The sequence below is a fragment of the Rhinatrema bivittatum genome, chromosome 3, assembly GCF_901001135.1.
Source record: "Rhinatrema bivittatum chromosome 3, aRhiBiv1.1, whole genome shotgun sequence".
In the NCBI taxonomy this organism is placed as follows: domain Eukaryota; kingdom Metazoa; phylum Chordata; class Amphibia; order Gymnophiona; family Rhinatrematidae; genus Rhinatrema; species Rhinatrema bivittatum.
In genome coordinates, this window is record NC_042617.1 from 52,255,965 (window position 1) to 52,276,209 (window position 20,245).

The 20,245-nt window shown below is 43.2% G+C and overlaps 1 protein-coding gene across 2 annotated transcripts in view; it reads left to right on the plus strand.

The window, feature by feature from the left end:
- The first annotated feature begins 4,648 nt into the window (after nucleotides 1–4,648).
- Nucleotides 4,649–20,245, plus strand: part of ANGEL2 (angel homolog 2) — a 96,826-nt gene continuing 81,229 nt past the window's right edge. Inside the window, exon 1 of one of the 2 annotated variants that reach the window (XM_029593220.1) lies at nucleotides 4,649–4,731. The gene's annotated coding sequence lies outside the window, so the exon portion shown is untranslated. The remainder of the gene's footprint in view (nucleotides 4,732–20,245) is intronic. The other variant, XM_029593222.1, reaches the window with a different exon arrangement.

A 20,245-nucleotide genomic window follows, 5' to 3' on the forward strand; every position in this document is an offset into this window, starting at 1 on the left:
TTATTTTGATGAGTTAGTAATATTCTCTATCTGGCAATGTTTCCAAGCTTTGGTACCTCTGGCTTGCTTTTCTGGTTCAGTGTGTGACTCTCTTTCTCTCATTCACTGGTCTTCTCTCTCTTTTTTTTTTTCCCCCCTCTCTCTTTTGTCCTCTTTCCTTCTTTAGTCTCTTTCCTGAAGAGTGTATATTTTAATACTTTTTCCCTTCAATCCTTTGTCTCTTTTTTTCTCTTCCTTCCTCCCACTGACTCATTCATTCCTCATTCCATCTCTTCTCCATTGTCTCCCAGAATTCTCCCACCCACTAAACCGGAGTCCTCTCTCTCTCTCTCTCATCCCTATCTCCTACTGTATCTCATTTTCCAGTCCTCTTGCTTTTTCTCTCCCATCACAGGTCCTTTCTCCCTCCCTGTCCATCCAATACTCCATCACCTCTCCTTCTCCTTGCCCTCCTCCCCATACTCTCTCCTTATTCCTGAGTCATTTCTCCATCTTCCTACTATCTGGTCCTCTTAATTAAACTGGGTCCTCTTTTTTTGACTACCTGGTTTGCATTTCTACCAGCTGAGGATCCTGGAAGGCATGTAACTGTTGTGTCCCCATCAAAATGAGTACCCACATTGGTTCCTCTGATCAAGTCTCCCGCAGAAGACACGTTCTTTTAAGACATGTGATTATGTTAAAGGATTTCTGGGTGCTTTGGATGACTACTTCCCTTTCAGTCCAATGACCTTGATAGAAATTGTATCCATGCAGTACAGAAAGATACCCAAAATCTAGGGAAGAATTAGACACATGGCAAAGATTATTGCCTTTTTGGAAGTATTACCTGTTCATGGAAAGAGAAAGGAAAGGCTGAGCCATATAGATAATTTTGGTTCTTGGCTCAAAACCTGGGGTAAAGAAAGTGGTTTTGGATACATTGGAGGCTGAGGCCATGTATGGAGCAATAAAAAGCTATATGGTAAGGATGGCCTTCATTTGTCTGTGGCAGGAAAGACGATGCTAAGTAAGAAATTCAAATCATACGTTATCAGGCATTTACATTAGAAAGCGGGGATGGCAGGAGGTGGCCAATGAAATTGTCATGTCATCCCCAAGCAATACGGGAAACGGGAGGAGAAAATAAAAAAAAATCAATTAGCTCAAAAAAGCAGAAAAGGAAACGAAGAAGAGCAGCAAACCAAAGGAGAAAAGTTGGAAAACTATAACCACAAATGCAATAAAATCCCAGACCAGCAGGCCCAAATGGTGGATATTGTTGCTGTTACAGAGACATTGTTCACCGATTCTCATTTGGGACACAGCCATCCCGGGCTATCACTTGTTACGGAAGGACAGAAAGGACATGGCTCTCTCTACTATTACTTGAGCTCCTGTTTTACTCCATGTCTAATTCAAAATTGGTTGTCTGGCCTTCAAGGTCTTTCATTCTGGAACTCTTTCATATCTAACTAATCTTCTAATACCATATTTTCCAGGACATGCACTTTGTTCGTCCCAACACAACCTGGTTAGAGTACCTTCTTTAAAGAGATTGTTTATGTCGGTACTTGAGGGAAATTTCTTTTCTTTTTTGGCTCCTTCATTTTGGAATTCTTTACCTCTTTCATTTTGTCTTAAAAAAATATTTAAAATGTAGGAAATCACTGAAGACTGCTATTTGTTAAGACTTTCCCAGATTGACGTTCTTTTTAAGTTTTATTAACCTGTTTTATAATTTTATTCTACTGATTATTGTATGAGTAAGAGTCTTTTATTATATATTTTATTCATTTATGTTTGTTTTATTTCTTTTGTTTTAATTATGATTGGTAGTTTGTCAATTTATGTTATTTTACTTTAATTGTAAATTGCTTTGTTAATGTTTATTTTTACTTTTTATTGTAAACCACTTTAATTTATAGTAAGAAAAGCTGTACATCATATATAATAAACTAACTAACTAAAGGACAGAAAAGGGGGAGGAATAGCTCTTTATGTCAAAAACAATATCCAAGCAACTGAATTGCAAGAGATGTGGGGTAGGGAAAAAGCATTATGGACTGTCCTAAAAAAAAAGAAGACGGTGCTTCCATTTTACTGGTGTGATCTACAGGCCATCGACTCAAGCAGAAGAACTGGACAGAGATCTGTCAAAACATCCAAAAGGTAGGAAAGAAGGGAAATGTGTTGCTCACTGGAGATTTTAATCTGCTGGATGTGGATTGGCGTATCCCTTCTCTGGAATCTACCAGAAGTAGAGAGATAGTGAATGCCCTTCAAGGGACTCTGCTCAAATAAATAGTAATGGAACTCACGAGGGAGGGTGTGATAACTTGACCTACTGGTTACTAATAGGGATAATGTCTCTAATGTCTGAGTAGGTGCCCACCTGAGCAGCAGTGATCAGCAGACGGTATGGTTTGATATCGCAAATAGGATACAGAGAAGTCACATGAAGTCCTGAGTTTTGAATTTCAAAAATACGAACTTTGTCAAAACGGACATTCCTGGAGGAAGAGCTAGACGACTGGAAGAAAATGGATGAGGTGGAACAACAGTGTGCCATATTAAAAGGAGCTATTACAAAGGCAACAAATCTATATGTTAAAAAAGTAAACAAGAGTAAGAGGAAAAAGAAACCAATCTGGATCTCAAAGGAGGCGGCTGAAAAATTAAAGGCAAATAGAGCAACATTCAAGAAGTATAAAGGATCCCAAAAAGAGGAACACAGGGAAGCGATAGTAGCAACATATTGGACAGGGTAAGCAGGTCCCTAGTATGTTGTGCGCACACTCGACAAAAGCTCAGGCGACCTCATGGCGAAAAGCAAGTCAGCACCACCACATGATATTTGCATAGCGGCCACTTGCTCCACATTATATATGTTTATGAAGCATTACAGGCTTGACCTGCAGGAAGGCGAAGAGTTAATTTTGATAGAATGGTTTGATAGAATGGCCACAGAGGCCACAGCCCGCCCAAACTAGGTACTGGTCAAGCACATTCCACAGGTGTCGACTGGTCTGAATGATGAAAGGCAAGTTGAAATTTGTACTTACAAGATAATTTCCTTTCCTTTAGTCCTAGCAGATCAGTCCAAGTATTCCCCCCCCCCCCCCCCCCCAAAAAAAAAAAAGAGAGTATAGGGAACTTGAGGTGCCACAGGGAGAAAAAATAGTCTAGGCGCACTTGACGGAGGTCCTTCAAAAGGTTGCATTTTCTGTGAAATTCTTTTTTTAGATTTGTGTAATAGAATGCGTGCTTGCATGAAGATAGATAGGATCAAATAACTGGTATTCCCTTTTCTTTTTCTTTGGCATGTTTTTTGGTTCCCCTTTTCTAAAAAGATGGTAAAAAGGGGAGATGTAGAAGATGGAGGGCTACAAGGGAAGTGTAAAGAGATTAGGCTGTAAAGATAGGGCAGGAGACTACCGAAGAACCACCAGCTATCCCAGAGTAAGTAGCAAGAGCAACGTAAGAAATTGTGATGTTCTCTGCCTCCATGTTTTAGGACTAAAGGAAAAGAAATTATTTGATAAGTACAAATTGCACCATTAGTAGTAACCAGTGATTTAAAAAAAAAAAAAAAAAGCTGTAATGTCTGTGTCCTGTACAATATTTTCAAAAAACACCACACAACCATCGTAAAAATCACATTGTACGACTTAACATTTGAAGTTTTTGAAAATGTGTAAGATGCTCCCCTATTTTATTATTTATTTTATTTAATTTAAAAAATCTTATAGTCCGCAAATCCTATCATGTTCAATGTGGATTACAATTATAATACACACATGATAACATAATAAAACAATACAAATATAAAACTAAAATACAATACTGTGATCAGCATAGTACAGAGTAATCGAATCGGCATACCACACAGAAATAGAAAAATTCAACCTGAATAAGCCTGTATAAATAAGTAAGATTTTAATTTCTTACGAAAGATCTTATAGTGAGTTTCCAATCGCAGCTCCAAGGGTGTTCCACTGAACAGGGCCTACAGTAGAGAAGGCTTTCAATCTGTTATGCTGCAATCTAAACGCGACTCGGGATGCACAATCATTTCTGGGCTTCAGAACGTAAGAGGCATTTGGGCACATACAATGAAATTCTATCCAATAAACAACTGCATTCATCATATGTAGCCTTATGCAATAGAGAAAATAACTTAAAAATAAGAACACTGAATAATAGGTAACCAGTGTAGAGCTTTCATATGGGGTTTAACATCATCCCCCCCCCCCTGTAATCCAAAAATCATCCATTTAGCCTATTCTAAATCCTATACACAAGAAATTACAATAATCCCCTGAACCTCTGGGATCTGCCAGGTTTTGGACAATGCCACAGATCCCCCCACACAGCACGAGATCTTATTGGTTCATGCAGAGAAAGAGAGAGAGAGAGAGAGAATGTGTTTGTGATGTCATTTCTGACATAATAGTCATAATGAGCATTAGCCACAAGTGAATCTTGATAACTTGCTTTCTCAAACAAATTTCAAAATGTTTAATTGATACAGGGTAAGTAATTACTACTTGTGCACTTCATAAGTTAATAGATCTTGCTGCTGAGGTGTCCACTTGATATTCCAACTTTTATTCCAAATTAGCCTCAAAGCAGACTACAGTCAAAAAGGATGACCACTAAGGTATACAGTGACACATTTGTTCAAGGGTTTGGATGCCTAATAGGTGTACAAGGGTCATATGGAGTTTCATTGAGTCAGTCTCCGGCATGGTGAGTATTTTTCCCACTAACAAATAGATTGTGCAAAGGCCTGAATGAACAGCCATGCCTTGCTTTCTTGCGGAAAGGTGAAGGGGAGTTGTATCTCATTCCAGATTCTAGATGAAGTCTCATACTGACCAATTCACAGATGCTGGAGGGGGGGGGTGTGGGAGTGAGAAGAGCTTTTTGGGAGAATCAGAGTTCTCTGGTAGGGGTGTAGGAAGTAAAAAGATGGGAGAGCTATTCGGAAGCATTTAAAGACAAAGCAAAGGGTTTTGGTTTCTCTTGGGTGCCAGTGCAGTTTTTGCAATATAAGATGTGTGGTAACATGGCCAATTAGTGTAGGAATCAGCCAAGAGAAATGAGCCGGATTCTGGCTGTTCCTTAAGTGGGGTTTATTTACAATGAACAAACCAAAAGCAAACAGTGCAGCTCATCTTAACTTCAGGGAACTCACAATCCTTAAACGTAGCAGGTCTTAGTGTAGGGTGGGGTCTCTGCCTGCTCCCCAGGGCCTATTTAATCCTTTCAGGCCCCTGATTTCTTAAACTCTGGTGGGGATCTGGATCTTAAGGAGGACCCGGTGAGATAACTATGCCTGATCCCTTAAGGTAGTCTAAGGGAGTTTTTCTATGGCCTCCCTCATAGGGTGTTATATGGTCCATTGGTTTGGCCCCTACCAAGATTCTGGCTGCAGTGTCTTGCAGGATTTCATATTGTACTGGGAGATGCCATTCAGAAGAGAGTTGCAATAATCAATCAAACTGAAGTGCATGGATTATGGTAACTAGATTGTGTTGGTCAAGGTTAGGGAAGGACCAGCAATTTAACTGGACCTGTTTATATAGACCTAGCCAATAGAATTGTGCCAATATTTTCTCCTTAGTCTTTTCCTCCCCCAGGTGACCCCTGAGCATTATGTGCTAGTGGCATGACCTTCTCAAGATATGGTTTGGAAACTAGGAGGATGTTACGGGTAAACGTGGAACCAAGACGGGTGACTGCTTACCTTGTCTCGAAGAATGCCGCGGATGCCAATCAGGATCAGCCAGCAGACAGGATAGACCAAGCAGCAGCCCTGGTCTGTGTAAAGAGCAGATCACAGTGACCAAGAGTCGATCCGGATCAGGGCAGGCAGCAGGCAACGATAATCCAAAGGCAGACAAGGTCAGGGCAGGCAGCAGGCAACGATAATCCAAAGGCAGTCCAGGTCAGGGCAGGCAGCAAAAACAAGAATCACAGGAATCACAGCAAGCAGCAACCCAGAACCACTTGTGGCCAAAGCAGCGAAGAGAGGAAAAGATTCTCTTTAAATACCCAGCGTTCCCGCGCAGAGCAGGACCTCTGTCGGCGTCTGACATCAGAAGGGGGAGAGGCCTCGTGCCAATTCGCGCGGGGCCGCACCGAGGAGGAAGTCAGTCCCGGGGAAGAACGCTGGCGCTCGGGGGCTCCCTTTCAGGTAACAGTACCCCCCCCCCCCCCCCCCCCCCCCCCCGCAAGGACCTCCTCTCCTCTCCCTAGGTCTGGGCTTGAGAGGAAAACACTGATGGAATTTCTTGAGCAGACGAGGTGCCTGGATATTATGAACAGGCTCCCACGTATTCTCTTCGGGTCCAAAGTTCTTCCAAGAAATTAAATAATGTAGTTGACCCCTGCATCTTCTGGAATCCAAAATATCCTCAGCCTCAAATTGAATATCATTCTGTATGAAGTGCGTATTACCCGTCCTCCTTCGGGAGGGCCAAGAAAAAAATTGCAGGTTTGAGCAGGGAAACGTGGAAGGTGTCATGAATGCGCAGAGAGGAAGGTAACTGCAGTTTGAAGGTTACAGCATTAATATGCTTCTCAATAGGGAAAGGCCCAATAAAGCAAGGTGCAAACGTCAACGACGGCATGCGCAATCAAAGATTGCGCGTGCTCAACCAGACGAGATCTCCTGCCTGGAATTGAGGGGCCAGCGTTCTCTTCTTGTCCGCTTGGGCCTTCATTTTGCCGACATTCTTTAATAGTAAGGCTCGTGTCTCTCTCCATAAGCTAGTTAAAGACTCAATGGTATTGTTGACAGCCGGACACATAGAAGACTTGGCCATGGGTACCGGAAGCCGTGGGTGTCTTCCATAAACAACAAAAAAAGGGAGACCTCCCCGTAGCTTGAGCCAGATGATTGTTGTGACATATCTCTGCCCAAACCAACAAAGAGGCCCAATTATCTTGTCGTTTATTGACATAAGATCGAAGGAAGATCTTTAAGGATTGATTCGTACGTTCTGTAAGTCCATTGGTTTGTGGATGATAGGCGGAAGAGAATTCAAGCTTAATCTTTAGAAGTTTGCACAGTTCTGTCCAAAATCGGGCTGTAAATTGCACACCCCTATCCGAAAACAATGCTAGAGGTAGACCATGCAAGCGAAAATGTGTTGAATGAAGATAGCTAGTTCCGACGCCGAAGATAGTCCTGGAAGCGGAACAAAGTGAGCCATTCTGGAAAAACGGTCTATCACTACCCATATTACAATATTATTGTCTGATGCCGGGAGATCAGTGATAAAATCGGTGGCAATGTGAGTCCACGGTTTGGTGGTAACAGTTTGGTGGTAACGGTTTGAAGCAGACCCAAGGACCATCCGACTAGGGCCTCTTCTGAGCTGCACAGACAGAAACAAGAATCTACAAACGCCTTGATATCCTTTTTCCATTGAGGCCACCATAATGTCTAGATACCAGCTCTCTGGTATGGGAAACCCCAGCGTGACCTGCTAATTGTGCATCTTGTGCCCAACACAGCACTTTTAACCTCAGGCATTTGGGAACCACAGTCTTACCAATGGGAACTGTAAATGTAGTGGTGAGCAGAATTTTTGCAGGATCTATTATGTATCGGGGGGTTCAGACATATCATCAAGGTTAAAGCTTCTCGAGAGAGCGTCCGCCCGCAAGTTCTTTTGTGCAGGTCGAAAATGGAGGACAAAATTGAATCTGCTAAAAAGAGTGCCCACCGAGCCTGCCGGGGATTTAACCATTGTGCTTTTGCTAGGTATTCCAAATTTTATGATCCGTATAGATAGTTACAGTATGTCGGGAACCCTCTAGAAGATGGCGCCATTCTTCAAAGGCTAATTTTATGGCCAAAAGTTCCCGATCTCCAATGGTATAATTTTTCTCTGCTGATGAAAATTTTTTTGAAAGAAGGTGCATGTTCACCAATCTACCCCTCTTCCATTGGCGGTAATAAACCGCACCAACCCCCACAGCAGAGGCGTCAACTTCAAGAATAAAAGGTTTTGTTGGAGTCGGGACGCCGAAGACAAGGGTCCTTGATGAATTCCTTCTTTAATTTAAGAAAGGCATGAACAGCCTCTTCCGGCCAATTCTGAATGGGTGCTCCTTTCTTAGTGAAAGCGGTCAGGGGAGCCACCAATGAAGAAAAATCTGGAATAAATTGTCTATAGTAATTAGAGAATCCCAGAAATCTTTGTAAGGGCTTTCAATCCTGTAGGTTGCGGCCAGTTCAAAATAGCTTTAAGTTTATCCGGGTCCATGGACAAACCCTTTATTGGAGATAATATATCCTAGGAATGGTAACTGGTTCTATATGAAACATACACTTTTCTAATTTGGCATAAAGTTTATGTTCTCTGAGACGTTGAAGAACCTGTCGCACATGCTCCTGATGTCCTCCATATTGTCGGAGAATATTAATATATTGTCCAAATAGACAATAACATGAGAATAGAGAATGTCACGAAATATATCATTGATCATGGCTTGGAAATATGGCAGGGGCGTTACAAAGTCCAAACGGCATTACTCTGTATTCCATAATGTCCGTCATGCGTATATAAAGGGCGTCTTCCATTCATCCCCCTCTTTAATTCTAATTAGGTTGTAGGCCCCTCTTAAATCCAACTTAGTAAAGACTTGAGCTCCTTTTATCCGATCAAACAATTCTGAAATAAGAGGAATAGGGTATCTATTCTTCCTGGTGATATTGTTTAACCCCCGATAATCAATACAAGGTCTTAACGTTCCATCCTTCTTCTTAACAAAAATAATCCCCGCCCCAGCAGGTGAGGTGGAAGTCTTATAAATCCTCGAGCTAAAATCTCCTGAATATATGAAGTCAAGGCTGCTAATTTGGGTTCAGATAGGGCATAAATCCTGCCCCTGGGAGGAACCTTCCCTGGAAGAATGTCGATAGCACAATCGTAGTCTCGATGAGGTGGTAGTGATTCTGCCTGTTGTTGGCTAAAGACGTCTGCGAATTCCTCATAAGGAGTGGGAATAGGTGAAGAAATCTGTATATGACGGATTTGACAATTCTGCACTTTTCCTTTAGGAACAGTTCTGAAAACAGAAGGGCTTCAACTAACCAATGTAGAGAAGCCCAGTCCAGCGGGGTTTAATGCATACGGTTAACCAGGGTAGACCCAATATCACTTGGTTAATGAGGATGGGAGTACATAAAGTTGAAATACTCTCCTGATTGAAGCACCCCGGAGCTCATAAGGATAGGTTTGGTAATCTGAGATATTCGAATGCCCAAAGGCTGTCCGGATACAGATGGTAACCGCAAGAGGAATGGGTAACGATTCCAAAGGAATTTGATGACTCTTTACCAGGCTCTCCTCTATGAAATTGCCGGCCGCTCCTGAGTCAATGAAAGCCTGGAATGTAATAGATTCCTGTTTAATGTCGATGGTTACTGGAATCAGTAGCTGGGGAGAGGGAATAGTGGGACCCAGGGAGGCCTCTCCTACCCAGACCTAGGTCTGAGAGTTTCCCAATTTGTGGGACATTTCTTAACAAAATGACCTGCCCTGGCACAGTACATACATACATTTCTCAGTCTTCGCCGTTGACGTTCCTCCGGAGATAGACGAAATCTGTCAATCTGCATGGGTTCATCGGTTTTTAACGGGCTCCTCAGATGGCCGTGGGGCAACAATAGGTTGTTGATGAAAGCCTTGGCGCTAAGCGAAATGTTTTACGATTGGCCAAACGTTCTCGTGCCTCTTTCTTGAAACCGTAAATCCAAACGGATGGCTAAGCGGATAAGTTCCTCCAGAGAGTCTGGGGGAATCCCTGCCCGCCAATTCATCCTTTATTACTTTCCGAGAATCCTTGTCGAAAGATAGCTGTGAGGACTGTCCTTTCCCCAAGCGAGCTCCGCTGCCAAAGTCCGAAATTGAATAGCATATTCACCCACTGAGCGAGAACCTGTTTGATCTGTAGTAGATCATTGGCCGCTGAAGTCGATCATCCCGGTTCATCGAAGATGAGAAGGAATTCTTTCAAAAATCTGTCCAGATTGTTAAGGATGGGGGTCATCTCTCTTCCATAAAGGCGAGGCCCAAGCCAGAGCTGAACCCTCCAGCAACCAACAAATGAAGGTAATTTTAGTCTTATCTGAGGGGAAACAAGATTGGCTGAAGAGAGAAGTGCATTCGACACTGATTAATGAAGCCTCGACACTGTGCAGGAGTTCCGTTGAAACGTGGTGGAGGAGGGTAAGCGTTATAGGGTTAGGTGAAACATCGACGGGTAGCTACTGAAGTTGCACGTGTAGGTGCAATGGCATCCATGCGGGCGGACTAGACCGGTCTAGGACTACAGTAACTTGATCGAGGACCCCCTGCTGTTGTTGTAGCCAGGATGCCAAACCGGGAATAGCCTGAAGTGCGGTCAAATCGACAGGCTCCATGGCTTCGGCCAACTGTTATGGGTAAACGTGGAACCAAGACGGGTGACCGCTTACCTTGTCTCGAAGAACGTCAATCAGGATCAGCCAGCAGACAGGATAGTCCAAGCAGCAGCCCTGGTCTGTGTAAACAGATCACAGTGACCAAGAGTCAGGGCAGGCAGCAGGCAACGATAATCCAAAGGCAGTCCAGGTCAGGGCAGACAGCAGGCAACGATAATCCAAAGGCAGTCCAGGTCAGGGCAGGCAGAAGGCAACGATAATCCAAAGGCAGTCCAGGTCAGGGCAGGCAGCAGGCAACGATAATCCAAAGGCAGTCCAGGTCAGGGCAGGCAGCAGAAACAAGAATCACAGGAATCAACAGGAATCACAGCAAGCAGCAACCCAGAACCACTTGTGGCCAAAGCAGCGAAGAGAGGAAAAGATTCTCTTTAAATACCCCAGCCTTACCGCGCAGAGCATGACCTCCTTCGGCGTCTGACATCAGAAGGGGGCGTGGCCTTGTGCCGATTCGTGCGGGGCCGCACCAAGGAGGAAGTCAGTCCCGGGGAAGAACGTCGGCGCTCGGGGGCTCCCTTGCAGGTAACAGAGGAGTTCTATCAATTCTCTCCTCCATGGTTGGCGGATCTGGTATAAATACACGAAGGAAGCTCTTTGTGCTTTTTTAGATTTATTTATTTATTTATTTACTTATTTATTTAGAACTTTTCTATACCGGCATTCGAGATACAATCACATCATGCTGGTTTACAAATAACAGGGATTCAATCATGAGAATTTTGTCAAGTTAAACTCCAAAGCTTCATACTCTTTGGGATGAAGCAGGGTTCCTGACTACAAAGGTAGAAAAAGTAGGGGATAATCTCAGCAGCTTAGCCAGAGGATTTCTGATTTAAAGGGGTTTAATTTATTTGTGATTTTTGAGCCACTGAGCTACTGCTGTTAGACAGTTATTAAGATTTGCAAAGGGAAAGGCTTGATTGGATCCAGTTTTGACTCAGAGTTGAAGGTCATCAGCGAATGAGCAGCGTTCAATGTCAAAGGACTGGCTAAGGTCTCAGATTTATCAAATGTATATATTAAAGAGGATAGGGGAAAGAACAGAGCCCTGAGGCACTCCACGTTTGAGGTCTTTAGGGGAGCATGGTTTGTTAGCCCAAAAGACAGTGAGTTGTGTGAGAAAGAAAAGACTCAAACCATTTGAGGGCTGTGCCTTCAATGCCAATGTTTCTCAAGTGTTAGATCAGCAGAAGGTGATTGAGTCAAAGGCGGCAGAAAGATATAACAGAACTAGGATAGAGTCTCCTCCTTGATCTGCATCAAGAAGCATGCTGTCGGTGATAGTCACTAGGACTGATTCAGTTCCATGACCTTTCCTGAAGGCGGATTGGTGATGATGCAGGATATTGGTCTCTTCAAGGTGGTCAAGGAGTTGGAAGTAAACCACTTTTTCTATTAGCTTGGCTGGAAACTTGTCGGTAACGGTCGATTATTTTTGGATCAGAGCCTGATTTCTTCGGGATCCGTTAGATGATCACCTTTTCTAGTGAGTTTGGTAGAGAGCCTTGAGATAAAATGGCATGCTGTTTAAAAGCTTTGGCCAAGAGGACAACACGACAAGTAGTCCTGACCAGTGAAATCTGCATGAAGTGGCAGTCTTGAACAATAAGACACTTTTCAGCAGCAAAACCCATTGTCTTACTGTGGAGCATCTGTGGATTTTACATTTGCAGATCCTTTATAGTAAATTGAGGTTTTTTTCTGTTTGAAAATGTTCCTCGGGTCAAGATTCCCCATAGTGGAACATGCCAACTTCCATTCCACTGTGCCTGTTCACATCGTACCAGAGGTACAGGTGGGGAGAGGGGTAGTGTGTGGGCAGGGAAGGAGGGGGCCAGCCAATCGGGTTAGTGGTTGAAAGTCTCCTTATGCATTATAATTGACAGTCAATACAGAGCATGGAGGTTGGAGGTACAGCTTTCTTTGGAAGACGCCAGCTTATTCAAGCACTGAATTCTCAAGCTAAGAAAATGTTGGCATTTCTGATCGCTGGGGGCTGCAATTAACTGCAAAATTTCTAATGCAACCGTGTAGGTATTTTTTCTACTGTAATGCCCATTATAATTTACTAGCTCGTGATTAAACCCAGAGTAGTGAATACTATCGAATTTGTAAAGTTTGTACAGCTTGCAGTCTCTTGGGATAGTAATAACCTGACCTCTGGCTCTCAGGTATTTAAGTTTTTCATTGCCCAAGTTCTCATTTGCTCCAGGGCTGCTTAAATAACAATTTACCAGCAGATGGCAGCAATGACAAAACTCTTCATTTGTGCTGACATCCATCTGAACTGCCTTTATAACAGAGCTGATGTGATTGTTCCTTCTGCTTGCCTTAGAAATATGAACATCTGGCCAGTTGTCTTTTGGCAGAACTGATGGAGTTTGTTTTTTTTGTAATCAAATGCTTAATAAGCATTTTTATGTTAAAGTATGTCCATATTACCTGGCTCCAATGTAATAAGATCATAATTTAAAATCCATAAAGCACCTTATGTCGGAAGAAAATCTTAAAGCACTTGACAGCCCCCAGCAATCCCAACACTTTTCTCATTACCCAATTGGTTGAGTAGACTGAGGCACAATGTGGTTAAGTGACTGTCCAAGGTCATGTGGAAGGTCATTGATAAACAGAGGACTGAAGCCCAGGACTCCTGAGAAAAAACCCCAAGACTTAGTTATGCCTCGCATTTTTTTTACCTTCTCAGGTAAATTTTAAAGCATTTGTAGCATACTGCAGTGGCTGTTTAAGTTAAGGAAGCTACAGCTGGATTTTTTTTATTTTTTATTTTTTACAGTTGTGCAAAGTAGGGCAGTAGAGTCCCCAGGGGCAGTTGAAGGCCAGCAGGCAGGGGTTACCCTTTTTATTTCACTTTCTGTTCTGTTCTTTTGCTCCTGGATGATAAAGCAGTGTCAAGAGGTTTTCAAATTCCTGTGTTTTACCAGTGTTCTCCTTTAAATAAATACTGTAATACTTGTAAGGTCGCCAGTGCCTAGGACACAGCAGCAGTAGAACCCAGGAAGCAAGCAAGTTGGCATTTTGAACAGTTTAGATCATTTTGCAACATTTAACAGTGGAGTGTTACACCACCGGGCATGAGAAGTGCTCTGTCTAGAAAACAAAAACGCCGTCTTAAGGGTTCATGAGTCCCTGTAGAGATGGGGCTGAACTGAAAAAATTGTTGGTATCGAAGGGTGGTCAATCAAATTGAAAAAATAAAGGTAGCTGAACAAACACTTAGTCCTATAATACTATATTTGAATCTCCTATTAACAATGAGCATTGTACTGCTAGAAAAGCTTAAAAAAAAAAGATAAAATTGAAATACTTTTTTATTTTATTGGGGCATTTCAGAAATGAGAATGGATGTTCTCTGTCAGTTTATATTGCTGACCAGTTAGCAGCAATAAATCCACGTTTCCTACCCTAGGAGCAGCAATTAAGACAACAAAACTAGCATAGGTTGGTCAGCAAGGTGGCAGAGGAGCAGTGCTGAGGGCAGCCCCATATGGGAGCTCAGGATTGATTTTCAAGCCTGACGCCTGGCACTGATAGAGGCAGCACGCGCACTTCCCCGGAACGAGTGAGTCCTGCTGGCTGGCTGGAAACACTCTGGGGGCCCGGGCCCAGGATCATTCCTGCGATGGTTATATTCGGTCAGGCCCCTATCTCGGGTGGAGCAGTGCCAGAAGCAACAGTGGTATTCCTCTCTCTTCCTTCTTCCCACCCCACCCCGATTTGGGAGGAAGGCGGCAGTGTAGCATTTCAGGCCACGCCCTCCTCTTCTGCTGCTGGGCCCAGACTGTCGTGCTGTGAACTGCAGGGGACAGCGCAGTGCTGCACAGTGCAACGTGGGACACTCACAGCACGATGCAAAAAGTGCGTTTGGCCTAACACACAGCTTTACCCACAGTTGTGCGCGCGTTTTCTGAGGGTAAACCTTACCCCCTTTGCAGCAGGGAGTTTTACCTGCAGAAAATGTGCGGGTAAAGCTAGGAGTACTGCTTAGCACCCTGACATGCAAATCCCATGCAAATGAGGGCATTGAGTAGTACTCCCCGATGCAGCTGCGCTGGCCATATGCACTCTTTCTTCACCATGGAAACTTAACGTCAGAGTCCGAGATGGAGTTGTTCCAGCGTTGCTGTGCCGGCACCTAAAATTAAAAAAAAAAATGTCTTTTCCACTTCACCATCATTTACCCGAATAAGTATAAACTTATCTGGCTATGTGGTGATAGCGGCAGCTAACAGCACTGATTTACCTGTCAGGGATGCCTCTCCTTCCTGAGTCAAAATGTGCATTCGACCTGTGCTGAGCACACATTTTACACTCAATGTGCTTATTTTTTTTTTTTTAAATTCCTGATGCATTTGCAAAGCATTAGCTTACTGCATAGGGAGTTTAAAAAAAACTGTAATCTGGATGTTAAAAATGTGTGCTGAAATCAAGTGCACAGTCTCTTAATGCCCAGATTACTGCATCGGCCTGTCTGGGTGCAGTAACAGAGAAGGAGGACATGGCTTGAGTGTCAGCCAGTGAACTAGGCAGCACCGTGCAGTTCAAAGCCTGACCCTCCTGCCCCAGCAGCCAGAGGTTAATACCCATAGCACTGCACTGCTACTGTTCTCCCAACAGGTGGGATGGGAGCAAGAGAGTGAGCGAGCAGATGGTTGGAGAGGGGGGAGATGCTGGAAGTGAAGAGATCAGAAGGGGGTACATCAGTGGGGTGAGAGGGAATCACCCCCCCACACACACACACTTTTCCTCTTCTCCCTGATTCCTCTTGTTCTCTCTCACCCCCACCCCCCCCCCCCCCATCAGTCTTCCTGCTTGAAAGTACATTTTTTTCCAATGCTACCCAACGTTGAATGGAGTTTCTAGCTCCTGTGCTAGATGGAAGGAGGAAAGGTTATAATGTTTGAGGGAAAACCCCAGGTTTTTTTTGCATGAAGGCTCATGACCATAGCCCCAGTATTAAAGTTAACAGAATATACAGCCTCAATGGTCTTAGGACACTCTGAGTATTCTAATATGAAGGTCAAAGAGCACACAGACCTTTCACAGTAAGAACTTTATTAATATCCGAGGATGTGGTTCGAGGAATTAGGTAATGTAAATGCTGTTATATCGACCTTGAATATGAGCATTGAAACAAGAATGAGAATGTTGACCCAGCAGTCGTAAGCCAATATTGTAAACCATTGTGATCTGATTTTGGAACGACGGTATATAAAGCGCCTAAATAAATAAATAAGGGTGGCAGGTGGATTTAGGGTTGGCAAAAAGAGCAGGTAAATGAAGAAAATCCAGAATGATCTGCAGGCTTCATGGGTAATCAACTGAAAATACCCAAGGCATGTCCTGACGAAAGAGTCCAAAAGATGAGTTAAACACTTGTAGCACACGCGTCAGCCATGAAGTGCTAACAAATCCATCTTAAACTTAAACAGGGCAGGTTACGAAGAAATGAAGTACTTGAGAAGCAATCCTACGATCCCTTCAGTCCTTGGGAATCTGTAATAGATTCTGGACTCTGTCTTGTATTAGTTGTCTGACTGCAGGGTAAGGACCATAGTCTGCCCCGTTTGTCTCCTGTTCGATGGCCATAGACCCCGGTTTCCTCTGGTTTTCCCTGTGCTTCACAACTAGGAATCCTCTCTGCTTATCCCATGCTTTTTTGAACTCACTGTTTTGCCTCCTCTATTTCAGGTCTGTTAAAAAAAACAAACAAAAAAAAACCCAGGTACCAGGTCACCTTTATGCCTGCCACCAGGAAAGCCAGGTGTAAAAGCAGAGGCCTATCTGGGCCAGCAAAAGCAGTATCAGGGGCTGTCCAGAGCAGAAGGTGGAGTGGCAGTAGCAGTGGCCACCATAGCCATAAAGTGGCATATGGCAGCAACAGCCAGGGCCAGAAAGTGCAGGAGCTAGGAGGCGCAGCGGCCATCAACCAGGCATAAAGTAGAGTGGGCTGGAAAATGAACACGAGCCCTGGGCCAGGGAGAATACGTGGAGGATCACATAACCCCGATACTCTCTACACTGACTTCCGATTAAATCTAGGATCCAGTACAAAATTCTATCTCTCATCCGCTCACTCCCACACAACCCTTCATCGACTTGGCTATGATCCATTCTTCGAACGTACAAACCCACAAGACATTTGAGATCATTAAACCAAAAAGACATTTGACATTTGAGATCATTAAACATTTGACATTGAGATCATTAAACATTTGACATTTGAGATCATTAAACCAAAATGTATTTTGGTAACTTTAATATGAAAGCCTTTCCAGATACCAACTGAACTTACTTTCAATTCAAGCAACTCAACTCCGACAGAGTAATCAACAACCTTGGACAACTCCTTAATGTATTTTTCTTTTTCTAATTTGGCAGGTTGTATTACCTTGGCTATTTCTTTTTTAGCTCATTGTTAATTTCTCTTTCACCTTCTCTACAATCCAAGTTGCATTATGTCCCTGTTTTATTGTAACTGCTATCTTCATATTCTATCACATGTTAATGTTAAGTGTTTTTAAGTATTTATCCTTTTGTCACACCCTGTTTATTGTAAACCGGCATGATGCGACTCCCATTGCGAATGCCGGTATATAAGAAATATAAATAAATAAATAATTAATGTGCCTTTGCTTCGCCTAGCAAGATTAGATATCACTGGGAAAAGGGCCTTTTCCGTTGCCAGCCCATTGTTATGGAATACGTTACCTGTCACTCTTCATCAAATCACAAACACAAAAGAATTAAAAAAAAAAAACCTTAAAAACTCATCTCTTTTCACAAGCAGTTAACATACCCGCTACAGAACACACTTAACCTTTCTCTCCACGTTTCACCTTTTCCAGTTATAACTACGATCATTGTTTTTATTTTTGTACTGTTGTTTTTAGTCATGTCTTTAAGTTATTTGTTAATCAAGTCTTCTAAGTTAATTTTGTTAACCCATTGAAGCCTAGGTTCCTATGGCGATAAACCCGTCAACCCTAATTTCCTCGGGAAAACCGATAATTTTTGTCAATGTGCTATTTTTAATATTAGTATTGGTTATTCAGTATGTGATTATACCGGTTTACCGGGATAACGGGTGTTGATATTGATATTAGGCCGTCCCTGAATTCAGGGACAATGGGTTCAAAGGGTTACAATCCTACTTATTTTATGTATGCATTTTTAATGTAAACCGTTTTGACCAATATTTTTATTGAAAAAGCGGTATATAAAAAATTTTAAATAAAGTTTTGGGTTTTTTTAAAAAGCTATAAAGAACTTTCTCCCTTGCATCTAAGGTTGTTTTTTTTCAAAAATTTTCCACCCCTGTACTGTTTTTTTGTGAAGGAATATTTCTTAATATTTACTGAGGTTACCAGCTTGGACCTTCATCATGTGACCTCTGGTTTTTAGAACTTTCTTTTCATTGAAGAATGCTTGCTTCCTGTGCAGTATTTACACATTTGAGGTATTTGACTGTCTCTATCATAATCTCTTCCCCCTTCCCACCCCCCGAATTATACAGATTTAAAGGGCAGTATTCAAAGCCATTACCCAGGTAAACTACCCACCTGAGTCCAGCTAGAAGTACACGTGGGTTTCCACAATACCCAGGGGCAAGGAGAGAGCGGGAAAAAACAGGTAGATTTGATTTTCAAATTGTCCTATATTGTTTTGTTCATAAACTACTAACCATCAATGGACCACCCTGATGTGTGGTGATGTGCGGTAGCTACATCCGAGATAACCACTCTGTGATTATCCCATTGTATAGCCCCGGTCTTTATTCTCAAAATGATTTTTTTTTATATTTTTTTTCTTTTTTTCTGTTTATTACATATCTGGTCCTTGATTTTCACTCTCCCTGGCGGTCAGCTAGACCCTCTTAGAGCACTTACGCTTCTTCTTGTCAATACGTATCGGTCTCTGTAAATGTGGGTAAATTCCTGCCACTTCATTTGAGTCGAAGCCGCCTGTTTTGTGGCAAATTCTTTTGCCTGCAGAAGAAGCAGGTGCAGAGCTTGCGTAGACTTTACACCCATAAGTTGGTACCCATGGACTTTTCAGCTGCACGGCTGTCCGAAAATTGCCCCTTAGTTCCTTATGTCTCCTCTATAGGTTTTTTGATAGATATCGCTCCTTATCCAAGACAGTTTTTGTGCTCTTTCAGGACCGGCTTTAACCTGTAGGCGCCCACATGTAATGGGAGGGGGGGGGGTGCCCCCTCGGTGTTGTCCCCACCACCTCACCTCACTTTGAGGGGTCCCTGCCGCCCTCCATATGGGCGCAAGCCCATCAAAAGCAGCAACTTAAGGGGGGGGGGGGAAACCTGCCAGGCCTTGGGTGCTGAGAGCCTCTGTGGTTCCTGCCTCATCACACAGGTTTCCATGGTAATGGCAGGAGGAAGAGCAGGGCCTCTGAGTGCCTGAGGGCTGGCAGGCGCCCTGCTGAATTTTCTTCTCCCGAAGTTTCTGCTTTTGCTGGGCTGGTGCCAATCCTCCGGCACCTATGAAAATTTGGCAGCTGAGGCAGTTCCATTGCCTCTGCCTAAAAACAGGGCCTCTCCTCTTCCTCCTATGCATTCTTGGGCAGAGGAGCATGAAAGATGCCCAATTAGTTCACACCCAGGCCCTCTCCCTTCTCATGTCTACCTATCCTGCTTTTGAACAGTTGGGGGTTTGTTTTTTTTTATCAAAGATGAGGGTCCACATACAGGGATGAATCTGCTACCCTTAAAGTGTCAAGAGCTTTCCAAAATCAGGAATCATAATTAGAAGACAGACAAGGGAACTGAATTTTCCCCAACTGTCATTAATCCTTTATAGGAATGTTTGCTACTTTCTGTTAAAATCCATCAAGCAATTTCAGCATGAATCCTCTTCACTAAACTGAAAAGTCCATTGTGTTCTTGAGGGCAGCTTCCTGGTAGGCAGGAAGCTCTTGCATTTAGCTGATTAATAATACGCATGCATGAAAACATTCAAGCATATTTCTGCATATACTGGGTTTGCAAGTAGAAGTTCTGAAGGTTGAAGCAGAAGCCTTGGATGATTGTGTGAAAGGGGCCTGTGTAATTGTCATGGTTATATAATGCACCTAAGGGGAATATTGGCATAAAATTCACCCATGAATGCCTTTTTGACATAACATATACAGTGTTTAGTACCTGCTAGTTACATTTGGTAAACCCATGTGGTACTTTCTGGTGTCCGTGGAGCACCAGAAAGTACCACAGGTAAAGAATTATGGTATTCCTTAAATATGTCCCATGCCAGAATATAATACACGTTCCTCCCCTCCTCAGAAGGAAGGAGGTTACTAAGGCTGAGAGAGCTGACCAGTAACGTATGTTGTCACCCATGTTGCAAAGCACAGGAGAATATCCGTCCCTGAGAGTGCTCTGGATGTGAGCCGATGTGAAACATATTTCCGTGACTTCCAGAGGACTCCCAAGTGGTCTGGAGACGTTTTAAACAACAACAAAAAAGCAAAGCTGCCCTGGGATGTTTCCAGAGCGCTGTAGGGAACACACAGAGCCTCTCTCGGGGGTGGAGTCACAAACAGGGCAGGTTTTCAGGATATCCACAATGAATATGCATGAGATAGATTTGCATATTCCCTGGCCTATCTGCTCCAGGCAGTGCCAATTTGTTATGGCAGGGAGGGGAGGGAACTCCCGTCCTCAAGCTGAAAACAGGCTTGGTTTTCAGGATATCTGCAATGACTATACATGAGAGATTGACTCAGAGTAGAGGC